We start from the raw sequence: 12,988 nt of genomic DNA on the forward strand, positions 1-12,988 counted from the left end.
ACAGTCTATCAGCCCTGCAGATGAGAAGCTGCTGATTGGTACAGTAAAGCATGTGTGGACCTTACACAGTGATATTTCTACCCCCAACCTCCCAATGCCCTCTTCCGTTTCAACCTAGTCAGCCATATATAGCACAGTTATACATACTGTATGTGCGTATCTGTGGGTGAATGTTTTCCGCCAGCCTACACCAATAACCAGAAGAAGGATAATCATGCGGTCTTTTCATCCCACGCGCAGCTGATTTTTTGATTTTGGTGTGAGGGTTCAGGAACGTACGTGCTGTCTGCAGTTATGCTTCAGTCTGACACCAAACACAGTGACAGAACAAACGGAACGAACCGGGGGGGAAAAAAGTTCAATCCCACGGATGCTCCGATGTTCTCGTTACCTGTGAGAATTTGTAGCGAGCCCCAGAGTACATCCCAGCCAGGCCTGTCATCTCTGTCAGCTCTGCCGAGAGTATTACTGCGGGGGCAAATTGCCTCGCTAACGCGCCCGGCCCTGTGGGAACGAGACAGGAAACCCACACGAGTGGCGCTGGCTGCAGAGGTAACCACGTACGGCGGGCGTGTGTGAGACACAAGGTTGTTGGGGTGACCTCTGGGTGAGTTTGTGAAAAGTAGTGGGAGCATGTTGTGGGGAGCGGGGGGTTCTCACTAGGGGGTGACTGATGGAACCCCGGCAGCTGTTCACATGACATATGCTGGATAATCCTCGCCTTTCCCCAATAACGCACTCCTCTCCAAAAAGTCAAGTGGCTTCTGGTCTAATGGAGTGCAGCACTGCTGGGATGTTGGGACGCAGTTTTCCTGCCTTTTGCTGACGGTGTGTCTGGCTTTAATAACTGCGTCATACTACAGCGGAAGAAGTGGCCGATAGATAATAACTCTAATGGCGCTCCTCTGTCACTGCAGCAGTAATTAGGCCGTGTGCGTCCCTTTGGTCACATTCTTTGGATCAGTGTTTAATGACGAGACATTAACTCCAGTCCCTGGCGAGTATCTCTGTGTACCATCATCGCTGTGCTGAGCTATCTGTGGGCATCACCAGGGTTTGGGAGGGCTCTGTAGGCTCTTTTTTCACAGCAGCAGTAAAATGTGCATTCGCCATGCATCAGCAGCCACATGTTGCCCGAGTGTTAGACGCTTGGTCCTGTGTAATTACTGCTGTACTGGCCCTGAATGAACTTTTGAGAAAGACGCACTGCAGTTCCCATAACTTCGAATAATTGTAGAGGTGCGTATATATTACACGATTTCTGACATGTGCTCCATTAGTTTAGGAACACACAGGCTAGCTTAGGCATTCTCTAAAACACTGGCGACCAGTCGCTGGGTTTTTCTCTCTGCATGACATTAACTGAGCCCCATGGCGGCTAAGTCCATGGGCTATACATCCTGAGATTAGAGATGAAAAGAGTCACATGTATGTATCCCTGCTGTCTGAAACAGCCCCAGCCTGGCCAATGCAATGGTGAACTGTGCTCCCATCAGTCTGGCCAAGGCTACAGCAACCTGTGCACCAATCAGTTTCCAGCATAGGCAAAACTATGGCTACTTGTGCACCAATCAGCTTCCTGCATAGACAAAGCTATGGCTATGTATGCACCAGTCAGCTTCCAGCATCGGCAAAACTATGGCAACTTGTGCACCAATCAGCCTCCAGCGTAGGCAAAACTTTGTCTACTTGGACACCAATCATCTCCTAGCCTAGCCAAGGCTACCTGTGCACAGATTGGGTTTTGATTCTGGATGGCACCATAGGGCTTGTGCTTTAGGTGGATCCTGCACCCAACAGGCCCGTGCCTGTCGTGTATGTGTGTTTATGAACCCCGAAGACGCCGCGTGGGTCTCATGAATACGGACATGCCGGGGTTTAAAGTGTGCCTGACGGCTGAGCACTGAGAGGCAGTCTTGTGTGGAGATAATAGGGCAGCCAGGTTCCCCAGGGGCAGTGAGCTGCATCGCTCTCTGTGCTGCTCCACGCTCTACAGCCTGCCTGAGCAAACTCTGCGTCTTTAAACAAAGACTGAGCTAATAGGCTAAAATCAATGTTTGATCATATGAAATATCAGCCTCCTTATTAATTTCCTACGGCCATTGCTGCGTACAGTTCAATTAAAAAAAAGGTTCCTACTGGCTCGCGACCTGAATATTAGGCACACACAGTCAGAGTAGGCACCATGCCAAATTAAATTAATTGCATGTGATGGTTTATTAACATTTACTTTTAAGAATCAGTTTCTGAATAGTATACACTTTTTTCATTGTTCATATTTTTAATGGAATTGTTATTATTTAAGGACTGTTTTTTTCATATATGGTTTTGAGAGTCTTTTGCAGACTGCGCCATAGCCTTTGCCATTAACGTTTACATTTTTGCAGGTGCTCCTAGTATCGATTTGTATAGCTGGATACATACCAGAGAAATGCAGGTTAAGTTCCTGGGAGCTCAGCATACCTGGAATAGCAATGCTGATCTTGTGGGTCTGATCCCAGAGGACTACCTATAGTGAAACTCACTGGGCATTGCTTTAGATAAAAGCATCTGCTCAGAGGCATGTATACAGTACATGTAGTATATTAGCTGGAGCATCATGCGTGTGGCATAGTCCTTCCTCAAGCTTGCTTCTCCATCCATTCTCAGGCCATTACCCACGCCAAATCTGGCCTCTATGTCGCCATTTTAACCTGACTGCCGAGACAAATCTGTCACTCCTGCCCTAATCTGACACCTTTATCGTCTGCAGTTTATTCTGTGGCTTGAGCTGTGCGCTGTGTGATTCATGGAAGCCCCCCCACACTCCCCCCCCCCCCAGGGGGTCCACTGTGTGTTCCGCTCTAACCGCAGGGACACCGTGAGCGACTTGATACCGCTGGCCTTTTAAACAGCTCCACCAACCTGCCGTGCCTGCAACGGGGAGGGAGATTCGCCATATTGTGTGGATTGAGGGGTAATAGATGTAGGCTCATACATTATCGCAATCAATTACGGACACCAGGCATGAGAAGGACCGGAACATGAAAGGTAGCAAATGGCTGACGATTGAATTAGTCTCAGCTCTTCAGGCACCATGGCAGGGATGCAATTCTTTGAGCATTAGTGAAAGGGCACGTGCATTACTTCTCACCTTGTCAGACTCGCTGCATCGGGAACAAATTACGAGCAAATTAGAAAGGAAATATATATGTGTGTGTGTGTGTGTGTGTGCACATGCATCTGTAAGCAATAACTGAGTTTGTGTAAGTAAATAGTTGGAACAAAAGACACAACAATTATATTTTTTAATGAGTTGGAAACAGTTTATTTCCCCTGGTGGTACATATTACTAGTTTGTGTGTGTGATTGATGTGTGCTATTCTTACAGTAAAAATAGCCACAATAATTAAAGTCTACAGTAATTAATAGCTTCAGCAATTACTGTCAAATTAGAGAACAAGAAGAACTGTCATATTTGTATTTTCCATTTGCCTGTGATTTTTGTGTCTGGTGGAATGTACATACAATGGGAAAGGTTAAATAGATCAATTCAGAGTGTGAATTCAGTCTTCACAGTCTTTCGGTCTCAACATGTGAATATTACTTAACCCAGACGGGTTATACAGGGACACACAAGAATACAAAATCATCAGAATTGCCAGGACTATCCAGTTTGCTATGTAATGCATTGACTCCATGTACTGTATGTAATTTAGTCAAATTGATGAAATTCAGGCCCTGGACAAAGATCATTGTATTTACTGGGTAAGCTATAGGTAAAGTTTGGCCAGGCCCCCCTTGACAAAAAGAGATGATGGTCAGTGGGGCTTTCTCCTGGTTAAATGAATAAATAAATAACTTAAATAAATAACCCTTGCTGGATATTTTTTGATTTGGTTTAGCTTCAAGGATCAGATTTCATATCCTTAGTGTAATAGGATAACTAGTTATATCACATTTTATTGCAGTTGTTTTTTCTCACTCAGCTCAATTAATGGGCATGCACAAGTCTAACACCCAAACCCTTACTCTTGCTATCTAAGCAGTTTGTGAATCATACATTCCTCATTTGCAAATGCTGTGAAGTGTAATTTATGATAGAACAGCTACAGACGATTTCATATTCAGTCAGATTTGATTGTGTGATGTGTACAGTATTTCCTATTGTTTGAGTGACTGCACTGTAGAAAATAACTCTCAGACTATGAATTTCAAGAGCAGGTAAATTATTATGTCAAAGAGAAAAAAATAGTTCTGCAGGCGATTTATATTTTGAGTGCTCTAGTGTTCACATTTTAGCATGCTCATTCTGGTTTGAATTGAGAGCTGGAGAGAAATCAGTTCCTCTTGTGGATGCACTCTTATCTGCCTGAGCTGAGACCAGCATGGTCTCTCACCAACATCAAATGATTGCACTTAAGGATTAAGAATTTATATGTATTAACCTGTGAAGAAATGCATTCCCACAGAATAGTACACTCTGTACTGCACAGTAGAACATCTGGAACAATTAAGCTAAGAGATTCAGCTAACTTGCAATGTTGCTGAAACGTTGCGGCAATGCTGCAAGAACATTGTCACTTGGGAGTAGATATTTGGGAAATCAAGTCCCTCCTCTCATTTTTTATTTCTACTTATAAACAATATGAATGAGATATGTCTAAATGTCATATCATTCCAGTAATGTCTTGCAGCCAGCATCCACTGCTGTTTCAATATGTGTAATCTTTGCCGTTGTACCACTTCACACTAATTCACGGCATATGCAAATTCAGATAGGCTGTAGTCTCACATCACCAGAGTGCGTCTGTGTTTCTAAAGGCTCCTGAATTTCACCTAGGTAACATTTGCATGCTAGTCAAAATAACGATAAAGAATTTGCATTTCGTATAATCCGGCCACCTCTATTTGCATGTCACATTAGACCTTTCTGGTGCGATTAGTTTCTACTGCAGGTAGAAAATAACTCAGACTATAAATTTCAAGAGCATTGTTATTGGCACTTAACGCAATGATTTTTGGATTACTATTATTACTACTAACATGTTTGGTCACAACATGTGGTCATAGCATCTCACATTAGCATAGCTTATGTTTTCGGCATGGGGGATGAAATCAGGGCTGCTCATGCATTACCTGATTGCCTGAACAGCTCAGTGCCAAGCACAGCTCAGCTGCAAACACCAAAAATCACGTAAATCTTTATATTTTAGTTTTATATTTAGACATAAAATCTTATTCCTGTTACTTTTTTGCAACAAAAAAAAAGAGACAGTTTGACTCATTTCAAGATCCTTGACAATTTCACTTGAGAGGCAAAAAGTAACAAACAATTAAGCTGTTTGACAGAAAATCTGAAAAATCCGATTACAAAACTAAGAGACTTTTTGCAGCACAAGAAGGGACTGTCATGTGACCATCTGCCCTTGTCCTTTCTTTTGATAAAGGAGAGGGTGATAGAGGAGGTGCAGAGAGAGAGAGAGAGAGCGAGATTGTGTGTGAATGCATAGACAGTGACAGCCCTGTCAGTTAGTGGAGCTACAAGCTATCCCCAGACCTCTAACAGTGCAACTCCTTTTTATTGGAAACACCTCAAACACTCCAGTAATGGGACCAGGTATCACAGAAATTACGATTCGCTTAATGCCTTCCAATCACCTGGGAAATTATCCTTATGTGTTCCCTCCCTGCACAGGCGTCGGCTGCATTCACGGCGGCTCCCGGTGTGTGTTACCGAGCCCGGGCAGAGAACACGTCTAATGATCTAAGCCAATGACGCTTGGCTGTGTGTGTAAATTTCAGCAGAGATACTGCCAACATTGTGTCAAATTGTGCAGCTGTGAGAGTTTGCCTGACTAAAGACAATGTTCCCTGCGCTGTCTGGGAGGCGCCCATTACCTGTGGTTTTAGGCCCAGACTACACAATCACAAGAACAAATCATCTCAACCTGCGTACTGTGAGTGGGAATTTGAATGCTTCGTTTTTATATCTTTGTCTCCAATCTGGACAAGTTCAGTAACAACTGTCCTGTCTTCTGTTACAGATGACAGGAAAATATTTTCCTTTGTTTCAAAAATAGCACATATTTGCACAATGTCCATTTTTATTCGTGAGAGAGAGAGAAAGCTGGAGAATGTTGAGAGAGAGAGAGAGAGAGAGAGAAGAAACGAGAGAGAGAGATCTATATCCCATCAGGTCCTTATTAATATGTTTTCCTCTGCTTGTCGGGGCTGGAGGGCATTTGGAGCAGGCCTCCCTCCAGGCACCGCGGCCCGGGCTGTCAGACGGGCCAGCCTGGCCGTGTGAGGGGCCATCTTTAACCCGCTGCCACATGCTGCTGCCCCCTCACGCAGCGGGGAGGGCATTAATCAGTGTCAGCGTATGGATTTCACATTCATTAGACGTGCCCTTGAGGGTCTGTCACATTCAAGTCAAAAGACCAAAAACAAACAAACAGAAAAGCACTAAGTATCCATGCCTGCTCCCCCTCCCCTAAGGAAATCACAAAAAATGTTCACAAAAAGTTTACTGTGTTGCATGTTACAAAGAAAAATATAGGTGGATAGTGGAAGTGTTTCTTCTTGACAAGTCACCCTGTCTGTTCCTGTGTATGAATGTGTCCGCATGAAGCTTTATCAGTCAGAGATGTACTGACCTGATGACTCAGTAATGTAATTTCCGTTAGATGTCTTTTTTGCGGAGACGTTCTCTCACCTTGGCGGTGCGTGGAGAGCGCTCTGTTTGCGGCGTCTTCATGTAAGAGCGCGTACGAGCTGTGAATCACAGCTGAGTTGTGATGTGCGTGACTTCACCGCTGAACGAGCGGGAGCTACAGCTGTGTCTGGTCCTGCTCCTGCTGTAGGTGATATAGGCGGCGTGCCATACGGGGTTCAAAGGGAGCGAATGAGCTTGCGCTCCTGAATTAGCCTGGTGTTGCTGTGTGGAGAATGTTCTGGCAGGTACCTGATGTTTTACTTCATCCACTTGCTGACGGGGGACTAGGAATGGAGCATCTCTACGGTTACAGTATGTTCCAGGAAGGCGAGAGAACGTCTCCGCAAAAAAGACGTCTAACAGGAAGGTTATAATGTTCAGTTCATTATGTGCTGAGAAGAGATTTCATCACTCAGGACAAACAGTCCAAACGTACTGAAGCAGGTATTTTCAGATTTAGTTTTGTTTTTACATGCATGAGGACAGGATGCATTTTTTATTTATTTTTAGTGCTTATTTTGGAAGAAAGTGTAAGTCTGTCACACTTCATAAACAGCATTATGACACTTAAATGTGGATCATAATGGCTCATTTCAGAATGCAAACAACAGATCTATCGTTGACCCGGGGACTAGACGTGCGTTTGCTTTGGCCAGCAAACAGGGTGGAAATCTAAGCCCTCTCTGAATAGCCCTGTCAGGCTGATTTCAGGCTGATTCAGAGCTTATCACTTAAAACAACATAAATAAAATATGTAGAGTATTTCAACCCCATCTTAATGCTCCAGTAATGCAGTTTTGTCTGAAGCTGTGTTTAGAACACATAACTTGCTATGCACGGCCATGCTCTAATGTTAATGGGGGAATTAATTTTAATAATTTAAAACTGTATTATTATTCAAGTCATATGTTGTGTAAGTCTTCACCATATTAACTCAGAAAGCATGATGGAAAATTATCTTCAGTTTAGCAGAATTGTAATATTTTGCCCTGCATGTCCTGAGATTAGGAATTGGTCCAGAAAGCTTAAATCTTTAGCCGTGCTTGGGCTGGAATAACAGTCCTTGGTAAAAAATGGGGAAATTGTTGCATTAAAACAGCATAAAACAGCAAGGGAAGACGGAAAGCATGTCATTGCTGCCGCGTCTATGCTCCTAATGTATTCTCCATCTATGATCTCTGTATGTGACTTTAACTAATCAAGCTCGGAGAGTGCGATTGAGTCGTCACTGTTTAAATCTGCCGCAGAAAGCCCCTTTGCGGCACGCTCGCTAAATCCGCTTTTTTAATAAAAATAATTCTGTGCCTTTCACAAGCGCGGGCTCTTAATCCTGCGTCTCATGCAGCTTGCCTTTTTCATCAGCGGGGTCGGATAGCGCCGGGCGACCCGGAGCAATCAGGGAAGAGCAGAGATGTGGCTGACGCGCAAGGCTCCGGGCGCGCAGATTATCTTGCTGGATCTTGAAGCGCTTGAAGAAGTGGGTCAGTCGGAGGCGGAGGTCACGGCTGCTCTGTTGTCCACTCATTGGACAGCCCGAGAGCGCGCTGATGTATGGGGCTGAGGCAGGGACTCCGGCGTTGTTGCCGTTTGTTTGTTTACATCATGTAAATCGCCGGGCTGGCTGAAGCTTCGCCCGTGCTGCAGGCTTACAGTCCGTTCGGCTGTCTCGTCGTGTTTTCTGACCGTCCCTGTTGTCTGTGTGCAATCTCTGGTGCTTAGATTTGATGTACTACGATGTGTACACTGCACCTGGGTTCAAATAGCATTTGTTTTGGATTCAAATGCTTTACCGCATTTGACTAAGCTTGCCTGGTGTATTGGAACAAATTAACTGATCCCAAAAGTGTAATCCCCACCCATCTGCTCCTCCTCAAAGGCTCAAACGCATCAGGCAAGATGAATAGAGCACAGAAAAGTATTGCAATCCAAAAGAAATACTATTTGAACCCAGTTCTGGGTGCACACATTTAAGTCTTTTGCACCTTCAGGCTCTCTTATGAACTTGCATCGAGGCTGTCCAGGTCTAGTCCCCTGGCAGATGTTTAGCATAGAGAGACCATCATTACCCAGAGGGGGGCGGGGGTGGTATTTGGCAGGGTGTCCCTCCCACCTGCATGTGGTGCAGTCCTCCAGGGGCAGTGACTGCGCTGCACAGATGCTGGTGTGCAGAGGAAGGAGGGAGCAGGTGCTGCCGCAGGAAGACCAGCATGCACCTCTCACAAATGTCAGGACGATGTTCCGGCAATGGGAACAGGACATATGACAATGCATTTCAAGTTGCAACATTTCTTAAATGGGATAAAATATTATTTAAAAAAATATTATTTCTCCAGAATTCAGCATAAGCTCAGCCTCTATGGAAGCAGTACACAGGGAGCACTAAAAGACGTTGGAGATGTTTGGCATTTCATTCTCACTTTCAGTAAATTTGGCATCGGAGTTGAATACAGTGTAATCCGCCTTATTTATTTATTTATTTATTTATTTATTTATTTAAATAATTATGCACTGCATAAGTTAGACGTTAAAACTAATGGATGTAACGTGCAGCTCCTGGTAATGCCATTATGCGTACATTCATTAATTTATTTATTTACTGTTGTGTACAACTGTTCTGTGTAATGCATTCCAGCAGAGTGTGAAATTGAAGTTTCCGCCCACAGCTGAGAAAGAGGCTCTTGGAATTCAATAACAGACTCGCTGCTGAGTTGTCAGATGTTCTGTGGGGAAATGTAATCTCCTTTGTCTGAACTGTGCTCCTTCACACGTTAAGACATGAGCTTTTACATCTAGACACATCTATTTGCTTGCTGCGTGCATATGAAAATCACCCGGAGAATATTAGATAATTAGCCCTCTCTTCATTGGTAGATTAGAAACTTTTTCTGAGAAACATTTTAATTTGTTTGCCAAAAATAAAATCAATCAATAAATGAATTATTCTGGTTCATTAAAAAAAGTTACACGCTGTATTTGACAATCTGTTGAGTATGAGTGATCTATAGCTGACCTATATTAGCAATAGCCTCCTACTGCTTGGTCTTGGTGAGGTTTTAAGAACCTGGTAGGCCTACCACGTGTTCTCTGATGCCATCCACTTACTTCTCTTCTCTCCTCAACGGTATGCTGCCCAATTATATAGATGTTAAGAGTACTTCATGAGAAGAGGCCATTCAGCCCGTCTATTTAATTATAGACTTGCCACTTTACTTAAAACTAGGGTATCCACCACCACATTAAACCTAGCCTTGAAGTGTCTCAACCTCAACATGACCTCTCCAGGGCTTATATATCTTTCATGAACTGCTCAAAATAAGGGATTTGGTGATTCATAAAGGATTGTATAGCACCACTATTATTTTCTTTATATAAGATGAAGATCACCTTGATGTACTCTATAACATAAAGATAACCTCCATGTACTGTATAGATGTAAGCTACGTAGCTACGAATGCTTCATGTAGAAGTAACACCTGTGCACTTGGCTGTAAGAAAGCAAAATGTTACCATTTGTAGGCCTGATGTGATGCCCATCTCTCATGTGCTTTTTTCTCCTATTGCAAGCATTTGTCAGAGCTACATTTTTAACTGCTCACACCCATGGCTATGCAGTTCTTCAGACAGTGGGGTATCTTTAATCTTGGGTTAGCGCTGGCAGAACACATTTGTGCATCTGGTCCTCATTTCGGATGTGCTCTGTATGCTGTTAGTGTCACCAATGCCTGGCCATGAAAGTGCAGAGAACGTGGTAATCTTTGTCATGTTGCGATTCTCTGATCTGGAGCACTGTTCTGCCTCCCCCGTATTGTTTTATGATTTCCCCAAAAGAGTACATGGGAAATAGTCACAGAGCTGTGTTCGATTTCACACAGTGAGACCAACTGCAGTCCTCCATTACCTGTAGCTGAAGGCATAATGGATGTGCACATAAACAACAGCTAAACAATAGAATAAGCAACAGTTACACAACAGAATATTCTGGTTTCACATTAGTGCTAAAATCACACTGTTATTTATGTCCGCCTTTTAACCATGACAGATGTAATATATGTATTCAAGTGAATCTAACATCTTCATATTTTTTTCTGTTTCCAGTAAAAACACATCCTTGCCTGGAGGATAACTGACAGGGATTCTAATGCCCAGGAAACAACTGGCCTAAAATGGGACATTGAAGCAGGTAAGTAAACAAATCAATACGCAGTATGGAGACAACAGAATCCAAAAAACCTTTCATCTTGTACGTAGTTCATATTTCCATAGTGATTTAGTGTTCAGTACCAACAGACACTTTCACATGGCAATCACGTTCTGCTGGATTCAAACTTGTCTAACAGAAGAGAATAACACAACAATAAAAGCATATGTCCTGTAAATATGAAGTTCAGATGACGGACTGTACGCACAAGGCACAGGGATTTTCTGGGGGCAGGAACTGGAGGTTAGGAACGGCACCACCCCGGGTTTAGTTCAGTTTCATCTTCATAAGCTTCTTCAGCACAGAGAGATGGATGTTGTGACCTGGGGAGGGGGGTGGGGCCTGGGTCTGAGGATCACGGTCATAAACGGAAAGCAGGCTGAGAAGCTTGCAGTTATCAAACCGCCTCACGCTTGCAGTTATTAAACTGCCTCACGCTTGCAGTTATCAAACCGCCTCACGCTCGTAGGTTTGAATGTCAGAGGAGACGGAAAGCTCCTGACGGATCGGAGCTCTGCTTTGGGCTGGAGCGTGAAGGACTCGTCCCTTTACCCGCAGTGGGGAGGCTGGATCCCCGGTGAGAGACGATGCGCTTATCTGCACAGCAAGGAGCGAGGGGCCTTCATAAAGCTGATAAACTGTGCTTTTCTCTGGGGAATAAGAGAGTCAGAAGGGGGGGGGGGGGAGAGAGGGGGAGAGGGAGAGGGAGTTAGTGAGAGGGAGAGGGAGTGAGAGAGAGAGAGAAAGAGAGAGGAGAGAGATGGAAAGAGAGACAGATAGAGAAGAGTAAAAAAGTGACAGAGATAGTGAGGAGAGAGAGAAAGAGAGAGAGAGAGAGAGAGGAGAGAGATAGAGAGACAGAGTGAGAGAGAGAAATGCCTGGTGGAATTGGACAGGAAAGGAAGGAAAGGAGGAAGACTGTCTTTTAATTCCAAGATACAAAGCTCCAGCTCTTGAGCGATAGTGTGAAGTTTCTGTCTGGAGAAGATGCTGCACTTTGATATGCGCATTCCTAAAATGTGTCTCAAGTGCTATTATACGTAATGTAGAAGTGCTGAAAATAGGCCAATTCCTTTTGTCGCTGGCCCTAAAAGCGATCCCTCAGATGGGACTCGTCACTGTCTGTATTGATTCTCATTGTGAAGCCCAGAGGAAGAAGTCCAGAGGAAGTCCTGCTTTTGCTGTTCTCCCAGAGTGACGTTAGCATCTGTGGCTTTTGCTGTTCTCCCAGAGTGACGTTAGCATCTGTGGCTTTTGCTGTTCTCCCAGAGTGACGTTAGCGTCTGTGGCTTTTGCTCTTCTCCCAGAGTGACGTTAGCGTCTGTGGCTTTTGCTGGTCTCCCAGAGTGATGTTAGCATTTGGCTTTTGCTGTTCTCCCAGAGTGACGTTAGCGTCTGTAGCTTTTGCTGTTCTCCCAGTGTGACGTTAGTGTCTTTGTCTTTTGTATTCACGCTAAACCGCCCCTGAGGTCAAGGAGACTGTGGCTGGAGTGCTGATCAGGAGGATGTTCATGCCACGCGAAATCTGCTGAATGAATTTGTCACTGTCAAGTCGGCCCCATTTTGACACCTGATTTAATAAAGTGCACTCCTCGTGCTCACCCTGCCTGTCTCCTGGGGGATGTCTGACGCTCCTATGTAGCCCACACTGTTCATGCCACACACCTGATTACCAAGGTTGCTCTTCAAACCAGCCTGAGCCACAGTGCAGTCATGGCTCACCTAATGAATTTTCCTTGGTCATAAGTGGTCATCTCATGCCCATACCAAGGGATAATAGTTTAGTGTAGTAATAGTCCCAGCATGCATTGAGTGAGAGGCAGGACTACACCCTGTATAGTGTTTAGGCAGCTCGCCAGTACACTAAAATGGGTCGCCAGTCATAAAATGGGTCAAGATGATATTGAATAAATGCAGTCTGCAATCCCATATGCTGTTGACCATTTATTACTCTATAAATTAATTCACTTGAGGCTCAGTTAGCGGTCTGGAGGTTAGTCAAGGTTAACAAGGTTTGGACTTACCTCATAATAATTCATTGACATTTATTGGAAATGATGAATGAAGCAGGCCTTGTGGTGTCTTTGTCAGGG

The 12,988-nt window shown here is 44.2% G+C and overlaps 1 protein-coding gene across 1 annotated transcript in view; it reads left to right on the forward strand.

The window, feature by feature from the left end:
* Positions 1-12,988, forward strand: part of dlgap1b (discs, large (Drosophila) homolog-associated protein 1b) — a 135,851-nt gene that overhangs the window by 33,843 nt on the left and 89,020 nt on the right. The window contains exon 3 of the mRNA XM_061239349.1: positions 10,793-10,877. The gene's annotated coding sequence lies outside the window, so the exon portion shown is untranslated. The remainder of the gene's footprint in view (positions 1-10,792; positions 10,878-12,988) is intronic.

This window comes from Conger conger, chromosome 4 (assembly GCF_963514075.1).
Source record: "Conger conger chromosome 4, fConCon1.1, whole genome shotgun sequence".
In the NCBI taxonomy this organism is placed as follows: domain Eukaryota; kingdom Metazoa; phylum Chordata; class Actinopteri; order Anguilliformes; family Congridae; genus Conger; species Conger conger.